This window comes from Orcinus orca, chromosome 1, assembly GCF_937001465.1.
Source record: "Orcinus orca chromosome 1, mOrcOrc1.1, whole genome shotgun sequence".
Taxonomy (NCBI): domain Eukaryota; kingdom Metazoa; phylum Chordata; class Mammalia; order Artiodactyla; family Delphinidae; genus Orcinus; species Orcinus orca.
In genome coordinates, this window is record NC_064559.1 from 9238698 (window position 1) to 9248599 (window position 9902).

Sequence of the window (9902 nt, forward strand, 5' to 3'; positions counted from 1 at the left end):
TGTTTCATTGACAGGAGTTTTTTTTCTTCAGTACTTTATATCATGCCACCGATTTCTGCCTTCCGTGTTTCTGATGAGAAATCAGATGTCAATCCTGTTAAGGATCTTCGTGCATGATGAGTTGCTTCTTTCTTGATGTTTTCAAGATTCTCTCTGTCTTTGTCTTTTGATAGTTTGATTATCATGTGTCTAGTGGTTTCTCCTATCTGAGTTTATTCTATGTAGACTTCAGTGTGCTTCTTAGACATATAGATTAATGTTTTTTATCAAAATTGGGAAGTTTTCTGCCATTATTTCCTCAAATATTCTTTGTGTCTTTTTCCCCCTCTTTCTTCTCCTTCTAGAACTCCCATTATAGGTATGTTGCTATAGTTGATGATATCCCACAGATTTCTGAGGCTGTGTTCATTTTTCTTCATTTTTTTCCTTTCTTTTCTTCAGACTGGATCATCTGAATTGGTTCCTATCTTCAATTTCATTGATTCTTTCTCTGGCCTGCTCAAATCTACTGTTGAGCTCCTCTAGTGAATTTTTCATTTTACTGATTGTATTTTTCAACTCTAGAACTTCTATTTGACTATTTTTTAACAATTTCTATCTTTTTATTGATATTCCTTATTTGGCGAGACATCATTCGCATATAAACCCAGAGTTTGTTGTTGCTGCTGCTTACTGTACTATTATTCTTTGTTTGCTTAGTGACTTTTCTGAACTAATTCTGTAAAGTCTGATTTTGTCGTATGTGGCCACTGAAGTCTCTACTCAGTTAGCTTAGTGGTGAGCTAATGATAAGACAGAGATTTCCTTAAATGCCTGGAACTAATAAATCATCCAGTCTTTGCTGAGGGACTCTGTGCACGCTGGGGCATGATTTCAACACTCAGCCAGGCAGTTGACAACTCTTCCTCAACCTAACTTCCTGCTTGTGCAGAGCCGCACAGTCAGAGGTGAGATCTTAGTGCCTTCCCTGAGCATATGCCCAGCCCTGCCATGTGTGTGGCCTTCTAGAGTCCCAAGAATATGTTAGATTTTCAAAGTCCCTGTGGATGTCTCATTCCCCAGCTCTCCTTAAGCTTTCTGGTTAGTCTATTGTTTGTCTCAACTGTGATCCACTGCCTCAGGCAGCTGCGAAGTTAAAACATATGTCTGTAAATTTTTTTTTTTTTTGACAGATGCTTCTTAAGAAAAATGGTTTTCACACTGGGTAGGCTTGAGTCAGGTCACATACAGACAGCCTTGCAAGTGGAGTCTTCCAGAGAACCACCAGACAGGTAAAATAATGACAATGCTCTGAGAATTTGGCTTTGAAAAAGTTCCAGTTCCATTATGCTCCCTTGGCCAGGCTGAACCAGGAATGTGGACTGTTATTTTTCAAGCTACCACATAGCTGGAGGTGGGGGGGTGGAGGCAGGGCACAGGTTAAGACTAAAGCAAGTTACACCACCACAAAGCTCATTTTTCTTACTGAGATTCAGCCATTTTTCTTCACTCCCCAGGTTACTGCAAGCCTTTGGTTAGTTTGCAAAGTTCTGAAAAAAAAAGTTGATTCTGAGTATTTTTGCCAGTTTTTTCATTGTTTTTGTGGAGGACAGAATTTTCAAATGCCCTTCCTTTGCCATTTTCTCTAATATCACCCCACTCCCTCCTTCTTGAAACAGTTTTTTTTTAATTTAGCCCCTGGAACATTATACTCTGCTAGTTATCCTTCTGAGAACCAGCGTTTTCTCCTCAATTTCAATTGCTGGGTCTTCCTCATCTTCCTGACTTCTAAATATTGGAGGGCCTCAGGACCCAGTCCTTGTATCCCTTCTCTGTCTGCACCCACTCTCTTAGTGATCTCATCCACTTCCCATAACCTGACAACTTCCAAAGTTTTAACTCTGCCACGAACCTCTCCTGTGAATTCCAGACTCACAAATCCAACAGCCTATAAGGATCTTCACTGCGATGTCCACTAGTTATCAAACTCAAAATGTCCAAGACTGAACCCTTGATTTACCACCCATCCCTGCTCCTCCCCTAAGGCTCCCTGCCTCAAATAAGTGGCCTTCATTCACTGCTCAGACCAAAGACCTTGGCAGTCCCCTTGACTACTCTGTTTCTTTCATACTTCACATCAAATCCGTGAGCAAATTCTTCCACTCTGTCTGAAAAATACACCCTGAATCAGGCAATTTTTGCCTCAGCATCACTGCCACCGGAGTTCAAACCAACATCTTCTTTCACCTGAATTATTCTAAATAGCCAATGAACTGATCTTGTTTCCACACATCATCTTACAGTGATCTTTTTTTGTTTGTTTGTTTCTTTGCTTGAAAACAAAAGTCAGATCATGTTATTTCTAAACTCAAACCCCTCTGATGGCTTCTCATCCCACTCAGAATGAAATCCAACATTATTACATTGCTCTTTAAGACCCAGCATAATCCTACCCCCAGGTATCTTTCAGATGTTATTTTCAATTGCCCTCTCCCTCTCTAATTTTATTCCAACCAAAAAAGGCCTCCTTTCAGTATTCGCCTAACATGCCAGGAACTGTCCCATGTCAGACTTTGCACTGACCCTTCCTTCTGCCTGGAACACTCATCCCTCAGACATCCTCATGGCTCACTCCCATGCTTTGTGTGGTTCTGTGACAAAATGTCACCTTATTAGGGAATTCTTTCCTGATCATCCTACCAAAATATGACCTATCCTGTTCCTTAACTTGTCTTAAAAGGACTCTTTATTCCCTTATCTTGCTTTATTTTTCTTCCTTGTACTTTTTATCACCTAACATATTTCCATTTACTTGTTTGTTTAATCATCTGTATCCCCCAACTGGAATGTAAGTTCTATGAGAGCAAAATCTTTGTTTCTTTAATTCACCATTGTATTCCCAGAACCTAGAACAGTTCCTGGCAAATAGTAAGTTTATGGTTAAAAGCATGGACCTTGGACCCAGAATGTCTGGATTAGAAACCCAGCTCTGCTACTTACTAACTGTGTGACCTTGAGGTAGTTACTTAACTTTTCTGTGCCTCAGTTTCCTCCTTTGTAAAATGAGGATAATACTAGTATCTATATGTAATAGGGTTGTTGAGGATTAAATGAATTAATATATGAAAAGTACTTAAGATGGTGCCTATCACATGTATACTTTATATAATTCTAGTTATTATTTTTGCTTAATAAATGAATGATAAACCCAACATTGTAACATGTATTCAGCAAGATACTATATTAATATCCATTTTTCACTAAATTGTTACCATACATACACCTGAAAATGACTTCTAGATTTTGAAATGAAAAAAATTAAATTAAAAAGGACCACATTTTCTGCAATTTCATCTAATTTATTAGCTATGGTGTTTCAAGTACTTTTAGACCATCTTGATATTACTAACCCATAGTAAAAATCAACTAGCTTACTTAATAATTGCATCTTTCATTTCTAAGTCAAAGCTTAGTCTTTATTGATAATACTTAGAAAATTTATATACTGGTTGCAATATTTTCTCTTTAACACTAGGTTCTGAAGTAGAAGAGCTTAATTTTCTAGCTAAGAGGTTGATAAATCATAACTTTCAGACCTGGAGAAAAAATTCTGAGGCACTTTTGTAGAATTATGATTTTCGTGCTCCACATTACCTAGTAGTGTTCAACGTCAGTATTCTTTTTGATTCTGTTAAAGAAAAAAATTCATGGCACTTGTTAAAGATGGTAAAGCAAGGGGCTTCCCTGGTGGTGCAGTGGTTGAGAGTCTGCCTGCCGATGCAGGGGACGCAGGTTCGTGCCCCAGTCCAGGAAGATCCCACATTCCGCGGAGTGGCTGGGCCCATGAGCCATGGCCGCTGAGTCTGCGCGTCCGGAGGCTGTGCTCCGCGACGGGAGAGGCCACAGCAGTGAGAGACCCGCGTATAGCAAAAAAAAAAAACAAATAGTAAAGCAGACATTATTCAGGCCCATTGCTATAAGTACAGGGACCACTGCAGTAGGAATTTGCAGCGGGGAGAGAGATTGGGCTCAACTCTGAATATAACATAGGCAAGTGGGAATTTACAGCCAAGGAGCTGTGTGGGAGGTGAGTGTATGGAAAATAATTAAGAGGAAACATTAGGGGTAAAGGGGATTCTAGCTAAACTAACCTAAAAGGATTCTTGCTGAAGACAGGCCAGGGTGATCAGACAACACCTGGGGGATGTTAGAGATTGAGGAGCCTGATCAGATATCCAGCAATCAGATGTGGAGGATGCGGGTTCTTGCTAAACCAACTTAGCTGGGTTCTTGATAAAGCTGGATCTTACAGGGAAATGCACAGATGGGCCTAGGAGAAGGTTCAGGAGCCTGTCTAAAGTTTGGTCAAACAAGGAAGCTTGACAGTCAAGCGAAGAATCTTTGTCAATTCCTGGACCGTTTGGCGTATATATTAAACAGCATGTGGCTAAGAATAAAAACAACTCATAACTGTGTGATAGTCAAAACCAGCAGTTCAGGAGGGGCTGTTTCAAAGTGGGAAGATGCCTGAGCAACTGGGTCAGAGCCTGCACGCCTCCTCTCCACAGGCTGCCCAGTGTGAGTGCCCCACACCACCAGGGCTCTGTTACAGGAAAACAGTTGTTTAATATCTATTTTATCCCTTAAATGTAAGAAAGTAGGAATGAAGACAAATTCCACTACTGTTTCTTTGTGGGTTTTTTTTTCAATTTTTATTTATTTATTTTTGGCTGCGTTGGGTCTTCATTGCTGTGCACGGGCTTTCTCTAGTTGCGGCGAGCGGGGTCTACTCTTCGTTGCGGTGCGCAGGCTTCTCATTGCGGTGGCTTCTCTTGTTGTGGAGCACGGGCTCTAGGCACGTGGGCTCAGTAATTGTGGCACGCGGGCTCAGTAGTTGTGGTGCACGGGCTTAGTTGCTCCGCAGCATGTGGGATCTTCCCGGACCAGGGCTCGAACCCAGGTCCCCTGCATTGGCAGGCGGATTCTTAACCACTGCGCCACCAGGGAAGCCCTCCACTACTGTTTTAAGTACACGAATTTCCCACGACACCTTCGCAAACCACTGTGTGGGAACGCTGCATAGGGTGAGCCCCCTTTCCCTAAAATTTTTCCTACTTTTAAAAAATTTTGAACATTTTAATAGATTTCGATCTTCCATTAGGTACTACATTCACATGATGATTTTTTTTTTTTTTTGCGGTACACGGGCCTCTCACTGTTGTGGCCTCTCCCGATGCGGAGCACAGGCTCCGGATGCGCAGGCTCAGCGGCCATGGCTCACGGGCCCAGCCGCTCCGCAGCATGTGGGACCTTTCCGGATCGGGCCACGAACCCGTGTCCCCTGCATCGGCAGGCAGACTCTCAACCACTGCGCCACCAGGGAAGCCCCCCATTCACATGATTTTTAAACAACTATTCTGAAAAGGTTTGCAGTGAAAATTCTCCCCCTACTCCATGTCTCTCCCACCCACTTCCCAACCCCAATGCCCCCCACACCCCTACACCCTCCCAACTGAAATGCAACCACTGTTCTTAAGTTTTCTGTCTCTTTTCGAAGTTTCTTCATACATATGTAAGCAAATACAAACATACAACCCTATATTTTATACTAACACTCATACTGCACACTATGTTTTGTTTCTTGATTTAAGATCACGTATAGCTTGAAGCTCTTTCCAAATTAGTATGTAGATAAGTGTCCTCATTCTTTTTTCAGTATTATGTTATGTGCATGAGCCATAATTTATTTAACCAGTCTCCTGTTGATGGTCATGCAGACTGTTTCAATTCTTTTGCTCTTTCAGACGAAAGCAACAGGAACAATCCTGTTTCCAAAATGTGATTGGTTTGGACCTAAGCAAGGCTGGGTTGGTGCACCGAGAAAGCAGAGCCAGTGCAGAGCCCGCAAGTGCTCTCCCTGTGCTCTGAGACCTGACACCCATGACTCACTGGTTCCAAGATTAGTCACATACGCCCAAACACCCCATGGTGAAAACAGATCGTTTCTGAAGCACCAGGAATGCACCATCACAGGCCGCAATCTGAGGAGGTCGCTGGACTCAGACAAGTCCAACCCAACCAGCTAAGGGAATGACTTCAAGGGATTCCCAAGCCTGTTCAACTAAGGCCAGCCTAATGACTGTAATTAGCTGACTGCGCAATTATAAGTGATTAAGCACATTACAGAAGAGGCTCAGCTCCCCACAACTGGAAGCATCCCAGCTCAGCCCGCTAGCAATGTCGGCTGCTTTCCTCTCTGTTTTCTTAGCCTTTGCAGCACGTGTCTGCCTTCACCGTAGGGTTATGATTTTTCTTTTCCAGATTAACTTCTTTTCAACACACTGTAGCATATGGACACTAGCCAAGTATGCCTAATCATTGGTTTAATTTTTCCACTTTAAAATTGAAATATAGGGAATTCCCTGGCGGTCCAGTGGTTAGGACTCCATGGCGCTCTCACTGCCGGAGGCCCGGGTTCAATCCCTGGTGGGGGAAGAAGATTCCTGCAAGCCACGAGGTGCGGCCAAAAACATAAAATAAAATAAAATTGAAATATAACTTATATGCAGTAAAACGCACAGATCTTAAGTCTATAGTTCATAAGTTTTTACAAATGAATATATCATGTAATTAACACCCCAATTAAAATATAGAACAAATTTCTTCCCTCCAAAAAGTCTTTCATGCCCTTCTTTCCAATCACCCCCTACCTCGCTCCAGGCAACTGTTCTGATTCTAAGTGAATGTTGTTAAGGAGAAATAACTGATTATATGACATGGATTGGGAAAGAGTACCCTCTGAATTGAAAGAGTATGTAATTCATTCTCTTGTCCTTAAATTCTCAAGCATGTGTGGGCAGCCATTCTAGCTGCTGAATATGTTTTTTACTTTGTTCTCCCTCAGACAGTCACTGGATACTTTTTAAAACTTTTTTAAAATTCGCTTAAATTTAGGAGCAGTTTCCAGATCTGGGCCCCAAGTTTGTAGACTAGAGCAGCAACAAATATACTGGAAGCTGAGAGCCAGGAGCAGAGCTTAATTGTATGTCAATCTCTTGCACCGCGTCCTTCTGAGCTATCCAGGGTCAGGGGTTAAGAGAGCGAGGCTGTGAAGGGGAGTTTAGAAAAGAGAGGAGAGATGTGCCCCAAACAGAAAGAGCTCCTGCTGCCAGGAACCTCAATCAAGGCAAGTAGGAGGGCTGCAAGGAAAAACACTTGAACCTAAAGGTGAGGACAGACCAAGGGCACACACACGGCTCCATGTTACCAATGATCAAGGAGGTCGAAAGTCAATGCGAAATTTCAGTACGAGTGCAGGAGTGCCTGGTTCCCTCCAGTGAAATAAGCAATCTCTGGAAGAGACTAGGAGGCGTGAACCTACAAGTCTGGATAGGGCAGCTTGTCCTACAGGTAATTAAACTCTGGGTTCTATTTTCTTTCTCCGAGCCAGTGAGAGCGGTGTCAGCTAGTCCCCCTGGTCATGGTAAAGCATGTCACATAGTTGTCCCCACCCCAAGAACCCCAGGAGTGTGTGTGTGTGTGTGGGGTGGGGAAAGGCATGCAGGGAGGGAGTCATAGAAGGGAGGGACGATAGCTGTATTGTTACAGGGCAGGTGTAGCTGAGAAGGAGAAACTCCCGCCTCCTGGTGCCGTGGATCCCAGGGAAGGATAGAGGACAGGCATTCTGCATCCATGAGGAGACCCCAAGCTATCTCTTACCGAGAGTCTCTGGGCAGCTGGTGCCTGGGTGGATGGGGGAGCTGTGGATTTAACTGAGAAGCAGAGCTCCTAGATCATGGTCCTGGACCACCGGTGAGGAACACTGTTCGCCAGGCTCAAAGTGACAGGAGTGGAACCGTCTTTCCTGAGGAGCCACAGAGACCTGGGGGCTCATATGGCAACTAGACAGACCAGAGACCATGGTCCCTGCTTGCATGTGAAAGTCAGACCCACCCCATCCCCTACTTTGAACTGTGTAAGCCTTTGGGTCTGGGACAATTAAGGAGTGAAGGAGCCCCACGGAGGAGATACTGAACTTCCTGCTAACCAGGCAAAAGGGGAATTAAGCCGGTTTTCTTTACGGGAGAAAATAAAAGACAGGCTCACCTTGTACCCTAACTTTGTGGGGCAGTTCATCCTACTTACTCAGGTATCATCTGAACCCCCAGATTCCTTTGTACTCGGGTAACAGGTCCTGCCTAAGCAGTAACTTCTAGAACTTGTGCTCCAACTATTGCCCTTGCCTCCAGTGTCCTCCCTTCCTACCTGTAATCATTAAAATGCTACTCATTCTTTAAGACCTAATTCCAGTGTTACTTGCTACAACCCCTCTGATCACCTCAACCAGAAACAGTCTGTCTCTCTTCTTTACTTTTAGTGTACTTTGTTTTAGCATTTGCATGCCTCATTCAACTTTCCTTTTTATACCTTATAAATTACAAACTGCATATCTTAATACCTCCCACAGTGTCTTGTACCTAGAAAGTAGCCCTTAAATTAAAAAAAACAAAATTTAAACTGCTACCAAGGTGTGGTAGACATTGGGAGTGTCTTCCCAACACCTCTTGTCCTCCTCTCCATTGTGTAGTCACCATAATATGAGTGGCATTGACCTCCCCCGATTCCAGGGGTGGTCCCCTATGGTGTAGGCCAATCCCAACGCACCTGCCAAAGTGATAGGTTTTTTTAGCCTGAGCCAGTCAGCGCATAGCACGCCCACAGTGATTGGTCCTGGGGGTGGTCCAATCAGAATGAAGCTAGGACTTACCCTCAGTGGTTAAGGGAAGCAGTAGTCCTTTTCTCCCCAGATTAGTTGTCAAGAAATTTCAACTAAGTTGGTCAGTACTAACTGAGCTGCTGTTCACAGGCATCTTGTAACCACGAAGAAAGCCAGCCTAAAAAGGAATCTGGTGCACAAATGTGGACAGGGCAGAGAGAATCAGAGACATGGAGCTGGAGCCCCAATTAAACCATATTAGAAGGCTTCCCTAACTTAACTTTTCAGCCATGTGAACCAATAAATTCTCTTCATGGTTTCTCTTACTTGCACCCCAAAGCATCTGAGCCAGTGCATTGGGAAGGCAGCATTACAGTGAACATTGTGGGTTCACGTGTGTTCACATACACACCCCTTACCCCAGCACCCAGCCTGAATCTTTCCAGCGAGAGGGAACACACACACACACACACACACACACACACACACACACACACACAAAAGTGAACACTTTAAAGCTTTTGCTAACAATTACCAAGACATGGAACTGACATCTTTTGAAAAGTTTTAACTGACTTCTGTATTAAAAATGATTTGCAATTTTAACGTGAATTCTTAAGGATATCTCAGACTCTAGCAACTGGTAATAAACTGTGTACATTTTTTTCCTTAAAAAAAAATCATATATTGTTTGGGACCCTGTAATAGTACTTAAAGTAATAAAAGCAGCCTTTACCTTTATGTGAAGTTTGTATTTTCAACATTTTTCTTCGAAGGTGAAATGGGGTTCGAATAATTGAAAGGCGATGTTGACTTTTTCTTGTCCGGTTCCATGTCTTGACCTGCTTTACAACTTAAGATTTTCCAGCCTGCTTGTTCACTTGCTTTCTTGGCAAGCATCTCTGGGTCTCCTCTCTAGGGGCCTAACTCCTTGTGACCTGGGACCACATCTTGTGCCTCTTTCATAACCTGTGTCCTCCTCATGCCATGAGGAGTTCCACAGCTTCCCGAGAGCTGGTGGACAGCCCATGGAAATTTCCACAGCAGTTGCCCAGCTTCAGCCCCCCAGCCTGGGCCCTGGCCTGCAAGTCCTACCAGCCCACGTACACTGAGCCTGGCTCCGGGTCAGGTCTGTGGTCTATTTATGACTTCTTATCTCAGGGTTTGTGCCTTGGCACTTTGCACTCAAGAAACTTCTGCCCCTCCT

At 43.5% G+C, this 9902-nt stretch overlaps 1 long non-coding RNA gene across 1 annotated transcript; it reads left to right on the forward strand.

Annotated features, from left to right (window-relative positions):
* Positions 1 to 6909: 6909 nt before the first annotated feature.
* Positions 6910 to 9436, forward strand: LOC117201756 (uncharacterized). Its single transcript, XR_007478888.1, has 2 exons — positions 6910 to 8128; positions 8846 to 9436. It is a non-coding gene; the product is annotated as an uncharacterized LOC117201756 (long non-coding RNA).
* Positions 9437 to 9902: the final 466 nt, after the last annotated feature.